At 42.5% G+C, this 19,259-nt stretch overlaps 1 protein-coding gene across 2 annotated transcripts in view; it reads left to right on the top strand.

The window, feature by feature from the left end:
• Positions 1-8,840: 8,840 nt before the first annotated feature.
• The window catches only part of LOC109875244 (rho guanine nucleotide exchange factor 18), a 44,812-nt gene continuing 34,393 nt past the window's right edge, over positions 8,841-19,259 (top strand). For both annotated transcript variants that reach the window (XM_031810423.1, XM_031810422.1), the window contains exon 1: positions 8,841-9,073. The gene's annotated coding sequence lies outside the window, so the exon portion shown is untranslated. The remainder of the gene's footprint in view (positions 9,074-19,259) is intronic.

The raw sequence follows: 19,259 nt of genomic DNA, 5'->3' as shown, positions 1-19,259 counted from the left end.
TATAACGATAAACTATTGGCTACATAACTATAAAACGTTGGTGGGCATCCACATTACAGGACAGTTAATGGTTCTACTGTCCTACACCTGTCAATCAACGGATCAACGCATCCTACTGCAATCTGCCTATTAATAAGGGGGTAAATCTAGACCATTCATGAGATCTCCAGCGCACAGATACTGGTTCAGACCATTCAGTGCTTTCAGGGTGTGTTCATTGTCATAGTGACAACTGCAAATAATACTTCAATGTACATTTTGGCCTAATAAAAAATAATGTAATGTAGTAACTCATATTTAAATGTAGCAATTCAACAACATATGCAATTTAGCCTGTGCATCTTTTAAATCAAATCAAATGTTATTGGTCACATACACATGGTTAGCAGATGTTAATGCGAGTGTAGCAAAATGCTTGTGCTTCTATTTCTGACAGTGTAGTAATATTTAACAAGTAATCTAACAATTTCCCAATAACTACCTAATACACACAAATTTAAAGGGGTGAATGAGAATATGTACATATGAGTATATGGATGAGCAATGGCATAGCGGCATAGGCAAGATGGTATAGAGTACAATATTTACATGTGATATGAGTAATGTAAGATATGTAAACAATATTAAAGTGGCATTATTTAGAGTGGCATTGTATAAAGTCACTGGTGATCCATTTATTAAATGAAGGCAGCAGCCTCTCTGAGTTAGCCATGGCTGTATAGCAGTCTGATGGCCTCGAGATAGTAGCTGTGTTTCAGTCTCTCGGTCCCAGCTTTGATGCACCTGTACTGACCGCGCCTTCTGGATCATAGCGGGGTGAACAGGCAGTGGCTCGGGTGGTTGTTGTCCTTGATGATCTTTTTGGCTTTCCAGTGACATCAGGTGCTGTAGGTATCATGGAAGGCAGGTAGTTTGCCCCTGGTGATGCGTTGTGCAGACCGCACCACCCTCTGGAGAGCCTTACGGTTGTGGGTGGTGCAGTTGCCGTACCAGGCTGTGATACAGCCCGACAGGATGCTCTCGATTGTGCATCTGTAAAAGTTTGTCAGGGTTTTGAGTGACAAGCCACATTTCTTCAGCCTCCTGAGGTTGAAGAGGCGCTGTTGCGCCTTCTTCACCACACTGTCTGTGTGGGTGGACCATTTCAGTTTGTGATGTGTACGCCCAGGAACTTAAAACTTTCCACATGTCATTTACAGCATGCCATTGTCTCGTTGCGCAAGGGGTTTGCAAGTGATTTCCATGTTTCTAATAGTTGTCAATTCCCTTCGGTCTTCTTTTTCACTGTGCTCATCACTGTATGTCCTATTTGGTATTTTTTAGGATCCCCATCAGTTACTCTTCCTGAGGTCCACATGAAACATGACAATAGTACAGAACATTATTAGTCAAAGACTGAAATACAACTATTTGCAATGCATCTGTGCAACAATGTTATCATCACCGGCCAAAGGTGATCACACCAATGGGGGTGTGTATGTCTGAGGAGTATTTCTGTCTGTAATATAAAGCCCTTTTTGTGGGGAAAAACTCATTCTGATTGGCTGAGCCTGTCTCCCCAGTGGGTGGGCCCGTCTCCCCAGTGGGTGGGCCCGGCTGCCCAGTGGGTGGGCCCGTCTCCCCAGTGGGTGGGCCCGTCTCCCCAGTGGGTGGGCCCGTCTCCCCAGTGGGTGGGCCCGGCTGCCCAGTAGGTGGGCCTATGCCCTCACAGGCATATGTATTTGGCAGATGGTACAAAACATTTTTTTGAAAGCCATTTTGAAGTTTGTCCAGTCAAAGACACAGTGACTTATTTAGGGATAACAATTACAAAAGAACAGAAAATAATGAAGAACCTTCATCTTTTCCCAGTAGTCTCATCTATAAAAAAAAATATCTAAATAAGTTCAACTCATGGTTAGACAGAGATTTGTCCATTCGAGGAAGAGTTTTGCTGACTAAGGCTGAAGGCATGTCTGGAGTCTCCTATGTGTTCTCTTGTCTTGACAGACACAAATCTATTTGCTCCCAATGAGACAAGCCACTGTTTAATTTTATATGGAAAAAATAAACCTCACAGAGTGAAAACATTTGTTCTTAAACCAAGTGTGTGAGAGCGGTCTTAAAGATTTATTGATTAAAGCGTTACTTTAAAGACCCAAAACTTTTGTTTGTTTGTAATACCAAATCTTATTTTCAATATATTTGGTGGCTTAAGTTCCCTTTTGCAGTGTCCTTATGCAGTTGAAATACTTCCTGTTAAACTGGCTGATTTCCACAAACAAATGCTCAATTGTTGGTTCCTTCTATACAGACAATGTTTTCCCTCATAAGGATGTTAGGATGTTATATGGAATAATCTTGTCATTAAAACAAGCCACTGCGTTTAGAACATTGGTTTAGAAAGGACTTTGATTTGTGGGCCAGCTGCTCAACTCAGATGGACATCTGTAAACATACAATGACTTTTTAACAATGAATGAGCTCCCTGTCTCACCAAAGGAATATGAAATGGTGTGTAAAAGCAATACCAGGTGATGTTCTAACCCTGTAGAAACAAACTGTTGTCAATGCACATCCATCCCTTGTGAATTCAATCATAGTAGTTAACAGTGTCTCAATTACTGATGAAAAATATATACAATTTGTTCATTAGAGAAGCTTTTTATGAGAAATGTTCCAATAGAAAAATGTAGGTGGAACTTGCAATATGTTGTACATTGGCCAAAGGTATGGACTTCATTATACAAAAATGTGCTCTCCACTAACAGAAAGTATGTGATACATTTGATTATAATTCTTGCTAAATATCACAGCCATACAAGAAAAAAACATCTTATTCATAATTTTTTAAGGTAGATTTAAATAATTACTTTGCCACATTATAATATGTAAGAATAAGAAGGTATTGAAATCAATTGATACTCTAAATATATAAACATCATTTCTCCCCACATAGGTATTTCATTTGGAACATTAAGGACATTTTGGATACAAACAAATCTTTATTTTTAAAGAACTGGTTCAATAATCATATCCTGCTGGTGAGTCAACTTTTTAATGCAGAAGGATTGTTACTCAATTGTGAGGAATTTTTAATCTCGTTACAATATCCCTGTTACATCTAGAGAGTTCGCCGTAGTTTTTTATGCTATTCCATCTGGAACTCTCATGTTATTTAGAGGTATAGCCAGACCTCACCTTCTTAACCTTCCCTCGCTTAATCCAGTTGATTCTCCAATAGGGAAAATATGTTTATCCTTGCTCCATCAGAACAGATCTATACGTGCTTTATTTCAAAGGGATATTGTATCCAATGGTGGTCACTAATATCTGTTGGAAAAAAGTCTGGTTATTACCACACAAATACCTAGTTGCTAACAAGGTCAAAGATGTCTCTTTCAGAATGATCCATAAGTATTGCCTTGCGAATCACTACTTGAAGAAACTCCAAAAAGACATTGACTGTACTTTTTGTGTTGAGCATCCAGAAACAGTTTCACATTGTCTACATGTAAAAAAATATGGAAAGATTGTTTTATAATTGTTAATATCCTTGATTACTTTTGGTTTTTTTTCATGGGAGAATGTGCTGCTCGGTTTCCTTAACCATAAGGATAAAGAAAAACAATGAATGAATGTGAATCTAATTGTGCTAATAGAAAAAATGTCTTATTCATAAAAGTAAATAAGGTATTCGAACAGTACATTAAGACCAGTCTACATTCTTCTAATAAGAAAGCTGTTAAAACAATCAATGTGTGTGTTTAAGGTCTTTGTATAATCTGTCATTTGTTGTACCCCCTAGCACATGTTATCATTGTCTATATGTATACTTCTTGTATGTTTACTGGTTTTTCTGCAAAAAAAAAATATATATATATATATATAAAATTAAATAATGTTTTTTTTTGTAATGTGAGTTGACTCAACAAATCACAGCAAATATTGAATCATAAACTTCCTGATTTCACATCCTGGCATGTTTTTAATTTTGTAATGTTTTTTTAAATTTAAATTCTATACATTTTGAAGGATACAAATTCAAATGTGTTACAAAAAATCGATACATCCTTCTTAAAAAAAGTAACAAAACATCACGAATAGAGTAGGGTTTTTACATTAAAAGAAATTTGAAAAGCTTAACGACCATGCTAAGAATACTTGTCTATGAAAAGCAGATAATTTTGTAGGAATCTTATCAATGTTATAAACTCAGCAAATAAAGAAACGTCCTCTCACTGTCAACTGTGTTCATTTTCAGCAAACTTAACATGTGTAAATATTTCTATGAACATAACAAGATTCAACAACTGAGACATAAACTGAACAAGTTCCACAGACATGTGACTAACAGAAATGGAATAATGTGTCACTAAACAAAGGGGGGGTCAAAATCAAAAGTAACAGTCAGTATCTGGTGTGGCCACCAGCTGCATGAAGTACTGCAGTGAATCTCCTCCTCATGGACTGCACCAGATTTGCCCGTTCTTGCTGTGAGATATTACCCCACTCTTCCACCAAGGCACCTGCAAGTTCCCGGACATTTCTGGGGGAAATGGCCCTAGCCCTCACCCTCCGATCCAACAGGTCCCAGACGTGCTCAATGGGATTGAGATCCGGGCTCTTCGCTGGCCATGGCAGAACACTGACACTCCTGTCTTGCAGGAAATCATGCACAGAACAAGCAGTATGGCTGGTGGCATTGTCATGCTGGAGGGTCATGTCAGGATGAGCCTGCAGGGAGGGTACCACATGAGGGAGGAGGATGTCTTCCCTGTAACGCACAGCGTTGAGATTGCCTTAATGACAACAAGCTCAGTCCGATGATGCTATGACACACCGCCCCAGACCATGACGGACCCTCCACCTCCAAATCGATCTCGCTCCAGAGTACAGGCCTCCAGCGACGGTGGGTTTGTGCTCATAGGCGACGTTGTTGCCGTTGATGTCTGGTGAGGACCTGGTGTAACCCGGGCAGTTTTTGTTGCCATCCTGTACCTCTCCCGCAGGTGTGATGTTCAGATGTACCGATCCTGTGCAGGTGTTGTTACGCATGGTCTGCCATTGCGAGGACGATCAGCTGTCCATCCTGTCTCCCTGTAGCGCTGTCTTAGGCGTCTCACAGTACGGACATTGCAATTTATTGCCCTGGCCACATCTGCAGTCCTCATGCCTCCTTGCAGCATGCCTAAGACACGTTCACGCAGATAAGCAGGGACCCTGGGCATCTTTCTTTTGGTGTTTTTCAGAGTCAGTAGAAAGGCCTCTTTAGTGTCCTACGGTTTCATAACTGTGAACTTAATTGCCTACCGTCTGTAAGCTGTTGGTGCCTTAACGACCATTCCACAGGTGCATGTTCATGAATTGTTTATGGTTCATTGATCAAGCATGGGAAACGGTGTTTAAACCCTTTATAATGAAGATCTATGAAGTTATTTGGATTTTTACAAATTATCGTTGAAAGACAGTGTCCTGAAAAAGCCATGTTTATTTTTTGATGAGTTTAGTTACAAAGTTCCCTTCATATAAAGAGTTATAATAGTACTCCAAAAAATTTCCCCCAAAAAACACATTTCTCAAGGGAGCGAAATGGAGACTCATGTTCCACTGTATCGAAAGCTTTATAAAAGTCTAAGAAGGACAATAAAACCATCTTGGAAGATTAGATCAGAATAGTCAATAAGGTCTCACACCAGTCGGTTATTATTAGATATATGTATATTCCTCATGAAGCCAGATTGGGTCTCTTCTATAATTGACTCCAATTCTGCCCTCATTATTTTTGCAAATATTGATTTAAAAAAAAAAAATGTTACCTTTATTTAACTAGGCAAGTCAGTTAAGAACACATTCTTATTCTTACCATATAAATATATAAATATATATTTTGTATTTGTTATTGAGCCAAAAAATACATTCCATTGCATGGGCCACATCAGATAGCATCATTTGAATAAACATTCTACGTTGCCATGACAATCCAGAATTAATTGATAGAACATTCCGAAATGCCAAGGAAATTATTTCCTCGCATTACCAGGCGAGTGTGCCTATGCGTTTACCAGTCAAATTGCCTGGGTTCGAGCTACCAATCAAATTGCCTGGGTTCGAGCTACCAAACCGTTCTATTCATTCTATTTCTGTTTCTTTCCAACCACCAAATGAGCAACTCCTCAAGGAAATCCAGCTGCACATTGAACTTTGAGATTGCCGAAAGGCCAGTCTCTTTGACAAACAGGAATGTCGAGGTGCGGAATGTTAGCTAAAAAGACAGGGGCCCAGACTACATTGAGTCCCCGATTCTCAACTGCTGGGTCGCGACGGGAGTTTATGAACGGGTCGCGTCGCGTGTGTCAATTATCATTTAAAAAAAAATGAAAATACTAGTCTGAATTTAAACCAAAAAAAACAAGTTAGAAAGAGTGTAGAAATGATAAAGTTTTTTATTTTTATAAAAAAATATATATATATTAACCTCTGAACTATTTTTCTTCAATCATAGTATTTTCCATATAGGCCTATAGGATATACGGAGTTAGTCTATTTGCAGAATTTATGGTCTCAAACCAGAGAGTTTAACATTCTTCATCATGGGCTAAACTGAATTATTGACAATGAAAATGGTGCGACTGTTGTTCACATGTCATATAATTGGTACATTTACTATCAATATAGCAGTAAAAATAGTTTCCCAGATTGCATTTAGGTAAAAATCGAATTGCCATGCGAATATTGGATGTAACGGAGACAACCTGGTTCATTCTGGGTCACGAGGCAAAAACAGTTGAGTACACTATATAGACCAGTGGTCACCAACCAGACTGATCATCAAGGCATTCCTTGTCGATCACCAAACATTTCGGTAGAAAAGCCAACGATAAAGGCATGTTGCGCTGTTGTTGGTAGGTGCACTTGATTCATATACAGAAAGAAAAAAACATCCGTCCGCCAATACAAGGCTAGTAGGCCCAGTGCACTACTTTTGTGAGAGAAAAAATGTCAACTAAATGTATTTGAGTATTTACCAACATTTGTAACTTGAGGCTGACAATTACCTGTAGAAACCAGTTAATTTGATAATACTTATATTACCATTGATTCGTCCCAAAGAGCTGTCCTTGTTAATGGGGAGAATCTGAAAGTTGTGTCCAACTTCAGGTATCTCTGCGTCATTTTGGACTCTAACTTGACATTCAATAAACATGTGAAGAAGGTGGTTAACACGGTAAAGTTTGGATTATCCAACTTTAGGTTTATAAAATCTTACCTTCCTCTGGAGGCCGCCAAACTATATATTCATGCTATGATATTCTCACATCCGACATGTTGCCTCACATGCTGCTATTTTATTCTGAAACCAAATGAATCACTACAAACAAACATCTAAGATTTTTGATAACTAACCAAACAGTTACCACCATTGTCACGTCATTCACAGACATCATTTATTCACTCTGGACAGTTTAAAGCAGTATGTAGATGCAGGCTTTGTCTTTAAGATCCTGCGTGGTCTTGTTGCTCCACCCCCATGCCAGAATATCATGCTCAAGGAAAGCCCCTCCAGGATAACAAGGGCAGTAACTAGAGGGGATTGCGTTGTCCCTTTTCGACACAGTAAAATCAGTCAATCTGCCTTCTCTCTTAGAGCTACAGTATACTGGAGTGCAATGCCCATGGACTACTTTTAAATGGAAATTGAAAACATAGCTCAAATCTATCCAAACCTTTACACATGAGTTATCTGTGGTTTCTCATATGTAAGACAACAGCTGATGGTAGTGTTTTTTATTATGAATAAATTGTTGTTGTTACAATGATATATTATTGGATGTAATGTATTGGTATTTTGTATTGTTTTAGTGAGTATTTGTATAGTGGCTGTGTAAAGGTCCTTACCTTCCCAGGGACTATGGGTGCAAATGATCTTTGGCTAACCCTGGCACATTTACATGGATGCTGCATTATTATAATATTGATGTTGATTAATGTGCATTGTCCCCTATAAATAAATAATACAATTTTAAAATAAAAACAATATATATACACTTGCTTGATATATGTTTTCCAGTTTCTTGAAATACTTATTTCTATGATCTATTCATTCCTTTTACATTTTAGTAGATGCCCTTATCCAGAGCAATTTACAGTAGTGAACACATACATTTCCCCCTGTGGAAATCAAACCCACAACCCTAGTGTTGCAAGCATCACGCTCTACCAACTGAACCACATCATCACAAAGCCCTAGATGTCTCAATGTGTTCAATTACTGTATTGGTCATTGTTTTATCTCCATTGTGATAGAAGGTCTTCAGGTACAAACCTAGATGACCAGCCTATGTACAATACAGTAATATACATTTACATTGTGTTTTGTAAGGATGGGAAATTAATACTGCACAAAAATTGGTTGTTTTCCATATTATTTGATCAAGAAAAATATTTAATTTGATGTGGATGTTTTGTGTCTTTGTCCATAACTTTGCATCTTTTGATGCAAAACCCTGTCCCATTTACATGTATATACACATATATATACGTATATATATGTATGTATGTATAGATATATAATAACAATGCCTATCTACATTAATGTTTAAAAAAAAAAGTTTTACAGCGAAATGGGTGTCTCTGTAACAGGTCTAGCAGAATTAATTTGTGGAATGTGTTGCGTTCATGAAATAAACGAACAACGTCTCCCAGAATGCTAAGAGAAGGACTGATACTGGGGTGTATTCATTACGCCGATTGTGTTGCAAAACGATTCTTAAACGGAAGCAAACGGAACGAAACGGGGCGGGACCTACCTGAATTTATTCAATAGAAACTATCTTCTTAGTTGCAAAACTGTTTGGACTAATGATTACACCCCTGGCTCCTTGATCCAACGCTGGACGGGAATTTTCATTGCTTCATTTTTGTTGTTGGATCACTTGTCGCATAGGAAGTGTTACTTTCCACAGTGAAACGTATGTAGCCAATACAATTGTATCACTTTCCACTGGAACTACGTTGCAGCAGATACAAAGTAAACTTCTTTCTATTGATTTTTACCACCGCTCGCGTTGGGTTCGAGTTGATCGAGAATGGGGTAAGAATTGATCGAGCGGTTTGATGGCGTATTTTTGTCGTTTATCTTTTACAGGGAAAGGACATACTTATTGTTGATGTACTCCGGCCAGGTTACAACGCCTACAGTATGTGAAACTGGCAAATTACATTGTTGTTCGGTTAGCTAGGTGCTACAAAAACGTTATAAAATTGGAAGCATTTGATGGCTATAGTTGTAACTCATTAACTTTCCGAAAATTCCACATGTATTTTGCTAACTGTGATTTAAATGCTTTACAGGCATATACGTTGTACAAACAAATGTCAAACCTTAACGCAACATTCAACCTTTACTGCAATTTGAGACTTATATGGTTGTCTCTCCAAGACATGAAAGCTTAGATGTAAACATACACCTACCTCTCTACATACTCTACTGAGCATAACACCTGCCGTTTACACTCCTGACTATTTCCTGTAACTACAGTGGGGCAAACAAGTATTTAGTCAGCCACCAACTGTGCAAGTTCTCCCACTTAAAAAGATGAGAGAGGCCTGTAATTTTCATCATAGGTACACTTCAACTATGACAGACAAAATGAGAAAAAAAATCCAGAAAATCACATTGTAGGATTTTTAATGAATTTATTTGCAAATTATGGTGGAAAATAAGTATTTAGTCAATAACAAAAGTTTATCTCAATACTTTGTTATATACCCTTTTTTGGCAATGACAGAGGTCAAATGTTTTCTGTAAGTCTTCACAAGGTTTTCACACACTGTTGCTGGTATTTTGGCCCATTCCTCCATGCAGATCTCCTCTAGAGCAGTGATATTTTGGGGCTGTTGCTGGGCAACACAGACTTTCAACTCCCTCCAAAGATTTTCTATGGGGTTGAGATCTGGAGACTGGCTAGGCCACTCCAGGACCTTGAAATGCTTCTTACGAAGCCACTCCTTCGTTGCCCGGGCGGTGTGTTTGGGATCATTGTCATGCTGAAAGACCCAGCCACGTTTAATCTTCAATGCCCTTGCTGATGGAAAGAGGTTTTCACTCAAAATCTCACGATACATGGCCCCATTCATTCTTTCCTTTACACGGATCAGTCGTCCTGGTCCCTTTGCAGAAAAACAGCCCCAAAGCATGATGTTTCCACCCCCATGCTTCACAGTAGGTATGGGGTTCTTTGGATGCAACTCAGCATTCTTTGTCCTCCAAACACGACGAGTTGAGTTTTTACCAAAAAGTTATATTTTGGTTTCATCTGACCATATGACATTCTCCCAGTCTTCTTCTGGATCATCCAAATGCTCTCTAGCAAACTTCAGACGGGCCTGGACATGTACTGGCTTAAGCAGGGGGACATGTCTGGCACTGCAGGATTTGAGTCCCTGGCGGCGTAGTGTGTTACTGATGGTAGGCTTTGTTACTTTGGTTCCAGCTCTCTGCAGGTCATTCACTAGGCCCCCCGTGTGGTTCTGGGATTTTTGCTCACCGTTCTTGTGATCATTTTGACCCCACGGGGTGAGATCTTGCGTGGAGCCCCAGATCGAGGGAGATTATCAGTGGTCTTGTATGTCTTCCATTTCCTAATAATTGCTCCCACAGTTGATTTCTTCAAACCAAGCTGCTTACCTATTGCAGATTCAGTCTTCCCAGCCTGGTGCAGGTCTACAATTTTGTTTCTGGTGTCCTTTGACAGCTCTTTGTTCTTGGCCATAGTGGAGTTTGGAGTGTGACTGTTTGAGGTTGTGGACAGGTGTCTTTTATACTGATAACAAGTTCAAACAGGTGCCATTAATACAGGTAACGAGTGGAGGACAGAGGAGCCTCTTAAAGAAGAAGTTACAGGTCTGTGAGAGCCAGAAATCTTGCTTGTTTGTAGGTGACCAAATACTTATTTTCCACCATAATTTGCAAATAAATTCATTAAAAATCCTACAATGTGATTTTCTGGATTTTTTCCCCCTAATTTTGTCTGTCATCGTTGAAGTGTACCTATGATGAAAATTACAGGCCTCTCTCATCTTTTTAAGTGGGAGAACTTGCACAATTGGTGGCTGACTAAATACTTTTTTGCCCCACCGTAGGTGAAGAGGTTTTACACCTGTTCAGTCACTGTGCTGGATCCTGCCTCTGTGTTGAATACAGTACAGAACATGACATTAGAAAGACAGATCCTTGTGGATTGTTCCTCTCCTATAATTATTTGTATTTATTGAACCTTTATTTAACTAAGGCCAAGTCAGTTAAGAAAATATTCTTACGGCCTACCCCCGGCCAAACCCGAACGAACGGTGCCGGGCCAGTTGTGCGCTGCCCTATGGGACTCCCAATCACGGCCGTTAGTGATGCTGCCTGGTTTCGAACCAGGTTCTGTAGTGACGCCTCTAGCACTGAGATGCAGTGCCTTGGACCGCTGCGCCACTCAGGAGCCCCAAGGTCAATGTGTTCTCTCTACCAAAACAGTAACATTCCATATATTCTCTCTGTTTCCATGGATTATGGCCTGTCCTGTCTCATGTGTGTGTAAAAAAACTCTGGCCAGGCCAGCCATCAGGGAGGCTGTTTTCCCAGTCTGTCCCTGCAGAACCCCTGATGGGAGCAGGTCACATGATTATAATTAGGCCTAGATAGCTGGGCTGGCCCACATCATTCTTCCCCAGCCTGAGGATTTACACTCTCACCATGAGGATTCGCTGCCACAGTCCACACACACAGAAAGAGACCAAGGGAGGGAGAGACCAGGGGAGAGTGGCGCAGCGATCTAAGGCACTGCATCTCTTGTGCTGGAGGCGTCACTACAGACCCTGGTTCGATTCCGGGCTGTATCACAACCGGCCGTGATCGGCAGTCCCATAGGGGCGGCACACAATTGACTTAACTGACTTGCCTAGTTAAATAAAGGTTAAATAAAATAAAGAATACAAAGAGCGAGAGACCTGCAGAAATATACTTTGTGTACAATGCAAAACCCCAAACAATGCACGCAGACCAGAATCAGGACTATAGCCACTAGTTATCAAAATACAGAAAAGAGCTGTTAAATGCCAACACATTCCACCACAAAGCCCTCACATACAGAGATATGAACCTACAGAAGTGTCCTCTAAGCCAGCTGGTTCTGGGGCTCTGTTCACAAACACAAATGAGACCCAAACAAATTATGAGAAAGCAAAAATATAACTTTTTGAGAAACTGGAAGGAATCAACCAAAAAACAGAGCAAATTGGAATGCTATCTGGACCTAAACAGAGAGGACACAGTGGCAGAATACCTGACCACTGTGACTGAACCCAAATTAACAAAATCCTTGACTATGTACAGAATTGGAGGCTCCTCAGAGGAGGAAGGGGAGGACCATCCTCAGTTAATTTCAGAAGAATTTAACTGAAACATTACAAATGTTATCCTTTTTAGATAAAACTATACTAAGTATATTCACGTCACCAAATAATTGATTAAAACACACAGCAATGAAGGTCTACAGTAGCCTCAACAACACTCTAGGGTAGCACCATGATGTAGCTGGAGGACAGCTAACTCCCGTCCTCCTCTGGGTACATGTCCACCCAATCGAAGGATCAGAGAATAAATCTAGTACTGAAAGCATAAGCTAGCTAGCCTTGCAGTGTATAAAATGTCATTGACTCAAAGAGAGCGAAAGACCATAGTTGAACAGTTTTGAAGCGAAGAGAGATTTCAGATTTTTTTTCACTTAGCTTGCTAATGCAGCTTGCTAGTTTAGCCTACTCAAACAGAGAGGAATGCTATCTTAGCTAGCTGGCTTTGGTTATCTAACACTGGAACTCTTACAAGTCAAGGTAACCTTTTGGTTTGATTAATTTATTGTCACCGGGGCCTGCCGGTGTAACTGATAAACTGCTTGCTGACTGTACACTGTACTGCATGATTGTAGCGGGTTTACTAACGCGTTCTAGTAGCTATGTTGGCTTGATGTTAGCTAATATGGTGACAGTGTTATGATATGAAGCTTTGGCTTGGAAAGGTATTTTCGCCTGGTCACAGAAAGCTGATGTGTTGTGCACTGAAGTCCACAAACGAAGGGAAAAGGTGAGAGGAGGAGGTTGCGTAGACGTGAGAAGGAATTATCCAGCCATCTAAGTGATCATGCTGTTTGTACGTGTCTGCTATGAAAGTGAACTGTGTTTGCGTGTGACTAGGGGTGTATTCATTCCGCCGATTCTATTGAAAAACGTTTCTTATACAGAAGCAAATGGAACGAAATAGGGATAAATGGGGAACTGAATTTGTCCAATAGAAACTCTCGTTTGCAACTGTTGGACTAATGATTACACCCTACATCAGCTAGATGAAGGCAAGTTTGTGCAAGGCGGTACTGAATGTGTCACTGTCTGTCAACTTTATTACAAAAACATTATCTCGACATGTGCACCTGCGCTGTAAACTTTCATTCATACTGTAGGCTAGGTTGTAGCAACCTCATAATGGGTACAGGGAAATACAGGGAAATTTGAGTATCATGTCATAGCCTAAACATCTCGATGTTACATTGACCTGGTTGAATGGAATATGAATGACAGTCATCCAATATGCTGTAATATAAATCTTCCTCCCTCATTTTAAATGGCATCTTCCTCCCTCATTTCAAATGGCACAGACCGCCACTGATGTACAGACTCAGTGAGCATAGCCTTGCTATTGAGGGAGGCTGCCGTAGGCGGTCCTGACTCTCAAGAGAAGACAGGCTATGTGCACACTGCCCACAAAATGAGGTGGAAACTGAGCTGCACTTCCTAACCTCCTGCCAAATGTATGACCAAATTACAGACACGTATTTCCCTCAGATTACACAGACCCACAAAGAATTTGAAAACAAATCAAACATTGATGAACTTCCATATCTGTTTGGTGAAATACAGCAGTGTGCATCACAGCAGCAAGATTTGTGGTCCTTTGCCGGAAAAGGGCAACCAGTGAAACACAAACATGGTTTATTTGTTTCCCATTTCATACTTCAACTACTTGCACATTGTTACAACACTGTACATAACCAATAATATAACGTTTGAAATGTCTATATTCTTTAAAAACTTTTGTGAGTGTAATGTTTACTAATGAGAGAGGAGCCAGTGAGAGAGATGGAGACAGTGAGAGAGATGGAGACAGTGAGAGAGAGATGGAGACAGTGAGAGAGATGGAGACAGTGAGCGAGAGATGGAGACAGTGAGCGAGAGATGGAGACAGTGAGCGAGAGATGGAGACAGTGAGATGGAGACAGTGAGAGAGAGAGATGGAGACAGTGAGAGAGAGATGGAGACAGTGAGAGAGAGATGGAGACAGTGAGAGAGAGATGGAGACAGTGAGTGAGAGAGATGGAGACAGTGAGTGAGAGAGATGGAGACAGTGAGAGAGAGAGAGATGGAGACAGTGAGAGAGAGAGAGATGGAGACAGTGAGAGAGAGATGGAGACAGTGAGTGAGAGAGATGGAGACAGTGAGTGAGAGAGATGGAGACAGTGAGAGAGAGAGATGGAGACAGTGATAGAGAGAGATGGAGACAGTGATAGAGAGAGATGGAGACAGTGAGCGAGAGAGATGGAGACAGTGAGAGAGAGAGATGGAGACAGTGAGAGAGAGATGGACAGTGAGAGAGAGATGGACAGTGAGAGAGAGAGAGATGGAGACAGTGAGAGAGAGAGATGGAGACAGAGAGAGAGAGAGATGGAGACAGAGAGAGAGATGGAGACAGAGAGAGAGAGATGGAGACAGTGAGTGAGAGATGGACAGTGAGTGAGAGATGGACAGTGAGTGAGAGATGGACAGTGAGTGAGAGATGGACAGTGAGAGAGAGATGGAGACAGTGAGAGAGAGATGGAGACAGTGAGAGAGAGATGGAGACAGTGAGAGAGAGATGGAGACAGTGAGAGAGAGATGGAGACAGTGAGAGAGAGATGGAGACAGTGAGTGAGAGAGATGGAGACAGTGAGTGAGAGAGATGGAGACAGTGAGAGAGAGAGAGATGGAGACAGTGAGAGAGAGAGAGATGGAGACAGTGAGAGAGAGAGATGGAGACAGTGAGTGAGAGAGATGGAGACAGTGAGAGAGAGAGATGGAGACAGTGATAGAGAGAGATGGAGACAGTGAGAGAGAGATGGAGACAGTGAGAGAGAGATGGAGACAGTGAGAGAGAGAGATGGAGACAGTGAGTGAGAGAGATGGAGACAGTGAGAGAGAGAGAGATGGAGACAGTGAGAGAGAGAGAGATGGAGACAGTGAGAGAGAGAGAGATGGAGACAGTGAGAGAGAGATGGAGACAGTGAGTGAGAGAGATGGAGACAGTGAGTGAGAGAGATGGAGACAGTGAGAGAGAGAGAGATGGAGACAGTGAGAGAGAGAGAGATGGAGACAGTGAGAGAGAGAGATGGAGACAGTGAGTGAGAGAGATGGAGACAGTGAGAGAGAGAGAGATGGAGACAGTGAGAGAGAGATGGAGACAGTGAGAGAGAGATGGAGACAGTGAGTGAGAGAGATGGAGACAGTGAGTGAGAGAGATGGAGACAGTGAGAGAGAGAGAGATGGAGACAGTGAGAGAGAGAGAGAGATGGAGACAGTGAGAGAGAGAGATGGAGACAGTGAGTGAGAGAGATGGAGACAGTGAGAGAGAGAGATGGAGACAGTGATAGAGAGAGATGGAGACAGTGAGAGAGAGATGGAGACAGTGAGAGAGAGATGGAGACAGTGAGAGAGAGATGGAGACAGTGAGTGAGAGAGATGGAGACAGTGAGAGAGAGAGAGAGATGGAGACAGTGAGAGAGAGAGAGATGGAGACAGTGAGAGAGAGATGGAGACAGTGAGAGAGAGATGGAGACAGTGAGTGAGAGAGATGGAGACAGTGAGTGAGAGAGATGGAGACAGTGAGTGAGAGAGAGATGGAGACAGTGAGAGAGAGAGAGATGGAGACAGTGAGAGAGAGAGATGGAGACAGTGAGTGAGAGAGATGGAGACAGTGAGAGAGAGAGAGATGGAGACAGTGAGAGAGAGATGGAGACAGTGAGAGAGAGATGGAGACAGTGAGTGAGAGAGATGGAGACAGTGAGTGAGAGAGATGGAGACAGTGAGAGAGAGAGAGATGGAGACAGTGAGAGAGAGAGAGATGGAGACAGTGAGAGAGAGAGATGGAGACAGTGAGTGAGAGAGATGGAGACAGTGAGAGAGAGAGATGGAGACAGTGATAGAGAGAGATGGAGACAGTGAGAGAGAGATGGAGACAGTGAGAGGAGAGATGGAGACAGTGAGAGAGAGAGATGGAGACAGTGAGTGAGAGAGAGATGGAGACAGTGAGAGAGAGAGAGATGGAGACAGTGAGAGAGAGAGAGAGATGGAGACAGTGAGAGAGAGAGATGGAGACAGTGAGTGAGAGAGATGGAGACAGTGAGTGAGAGAGATGGAGACAGTGAGAGAGAGAGATGGAGACAGTGAGAGAGAGAGATGGAGACAGTGATAGAGAGAGATGGAGACAGTGATAGAGAGAGATGGAGACAGTGAGCGAGAGAGATGGAGACAGTGAGCGAGAGAGATGGAGACAGTGAGAGAGAGAGATGGAGACAGTGAGAGAGAGAGATGGAGACAGTGAGAGAGAGATGGACAGTGAGAGAGAGATGGACAGTGAGAGAGAGAGATGGAGACAGAGAGAGAGAGAGATGGAGACAGAGAGAGAGAGAGATGGAGAGAGAGAGAGAGATGGAGACAGAGAGAGAGAGATGGACAGTGAGTGAGAGATGGACAGTGAGTGAGAGATGGACAGTGAGTGAGAGATGGACAGTGAGTGAGAGATGGAGACAGTGACAGAGAGATGGAGACAGTGAGAGAGAGATGGAGACAGTGAGAGAGAGATGGAGACAGTGAGAGAGAGATGGAGACAGTGAGTGAGAGAGATGGAGACAGTGAGTGAGAGAGATGGAGACAGTGAGTGAGAGAGAGATGGAGACAGTGAGAGAGAGATGGAGACAGTGAGAGAGAGAGATGGAGACAGTGAGTGAGAGAGATGGAGACAGTGAGTGAGAGAGATGGAGACAGTGAGAGAGAGAGATGGAGACAGTGATAGAGAGAGATGGAGACAGTGAGCGAGAGAGATGGAGACAGTGAGAGAGAGAGATGGAGACAGTGAGAGAGAGATGGAGACAGTGAGAGAGAGATGGACAGTGAGAGAGAGAGATGGAGACAGAGAGAGAGATGGAGACAGAGAGAGAGATGGAGACAGTGAGTGAGAGATGGAGACAGTGAGTGAGAGATGGACAGTGAGTGAGAGATGGACAGTGAGAGAGAGATGGAGACAGTGAGAGAGAGATGGAGACAGTGAGAGAGAGATGGAGACAGTGAGAGAGAGATGTAGACAGTGAGAGAGAGATGTAGACAGTGAGAGAGAGGGGTGTAGACAGTGAGAGAGAGTGAGAGAGACAGTGAGAGAGACAGTGAGAGAGAGATGGACAGTGAGAGAGAGAGATGGAGATGGACAGTGAGAGAGAGAGATGGAGACAGTGAGAGAGAGATGGAGACAGTGAGAGAGGGATGGAGACAGTGAGAGAGGGATGGAGACAGTGAGAGAGGGATGGAGACAGTGAGAGAGAGAGATGGAGACAGTGAGAGAGAGAGAGATGGAGACAGTGAGAGAGAGTGAGAGAGAGAGGAGACAGTGAGAGAGAGAGAGAAAGAGATGGAGACAGTGAGAGAGAGAGATGGAGACAGTGAGAGAGAGAGAGATGGAGACAGTGAGAGAGAGATGGAGACAGTGAGAGAGAGGAGACAGTGAGAGAGAGATGGACAGTGAGAGAGAAAGATGGACAGTGAGAGAGAGATGGAGACAGTGAGAGAGAGATGGACAGTGAGAGAGAGATGGACAGTGAGGGAGAGAGATGGACAGTGAGAGAGAGATGGACAGTGAGAGAGAGAGAGAGATGGAGACAGTGAGAGAGAGAGATGGAGACAGAGAGAGAGAGATGGAGACAGTGAGAGAGAGAGAGTGAGAGAGAGAGGAGACAGTGAGAGAGAGAGGAGACAGTGAGAGAGAGAGGAGACAGTGAGTGAGAGATGGAGACAGAGAGAGAGAGATGGAGACAGTGAGAGAGAGATGGAGACAGTGAGAGAGAGAGAGATGGAGACAGTGAGAGAGAGAGAGATGGAGACAGTGAGAGAGAGAGAGATGGAGACAGTGAGAGAGAGAGAGATGGAGACAGTGAGAGAGAGAGAGATGGAGACAGTGAGAGAGAGAGAGATGGAGACAGTGAGAGAGAGAGAGAGATGGAGACAGAGAGAGAGAGATGGAGACAGAGAGAGAGAGATGGAGAGAGAGAGAGATGGAGACAGTGAGAGAGAGATGGAGAAAGTGAGAGAGAGATGGAGACAGTGAGAGAGAGAGAGAGATGGAGACAGTGAGAGAGAGAGATGGAGACAGAGAGAGAGAGAGAGAGATGGAGACAGTGAGAGAGAGAGATGGAGACAGTGAGAGAGAGAGATGGAGACAGAGAGAGTGTGTGAGAGGGAACAATGGAAAGAAAGAGAAGGGAGAAGGAGAGATACTGTAGCTAGCTACTGTTAATCAGTAAACAGTGTGTCAAGGCCCCTGCCATGTGGGCATGAAGGGAGCATGTTGAACATTTACTAACTAATTGGAGTTTGCGGACTGTTATCAAAGGCAGTCATTATTGTAGGTGAGGGTAAACACACAAACACTGTTTACACACTATTTTATTTTGTGTGAATGTTAACACACCATTTGTGGAAAAATGCTTTTAGAGACTTTCGTCAATTCTCCTGGACCAGGCCAACACAGTGTGTATTTGCTGATGGGGTTAAATCAGCCTTTCTGGACATAATGAAAGGTGTTCCACAGGTATCGATTGTTGGCCCGGTTCTTTTCACATTAACAATATTGGTCTACCTGTAAAAAAACAAACACAACTTTCACCTGTGTGCACATGACACTTTGCTGTATGTTATTGCCCCCAGCTGACCAGGCTCTATCAGAGCTTCAATCTTCCTTCATCGCCCCCCCAGCTGACCAGGCTCTATCAGAGCTTCAATCTTCCTTCATCGCCCCCCCAGCTGACCAGGCTCTATCAGAGCTTCAATCTTCCTTCATCGCCCCCCAGCTGACCAGGCTCTATCAGAGCTTCAATCTTCCTTCATCACCCCCCAGCTGACCAGGCTCTATCAGAGCTTCAATCTGCCTTCATTGCCCCCCC

The sequence above is a fragment of the Oncorhynchus kisutch genome, linkage group LG30, assembly GCF_002021735.2.
Source record: "Oncorhynchus kisutch isolate 150728-3 linkage group LG30, Okis_V2, whole genome shotgun sequence".
NCBI classification, from domain to species: Eukaryota; Metazoa; Chordata; class Actinopteri; order Salmoniformes; family Salmonidae; genus Oncorhynchus; species Oncorhynchus kisutch.
This window is presented reverse-complemented; position numbering and strand designations above follow the sequence as displayed.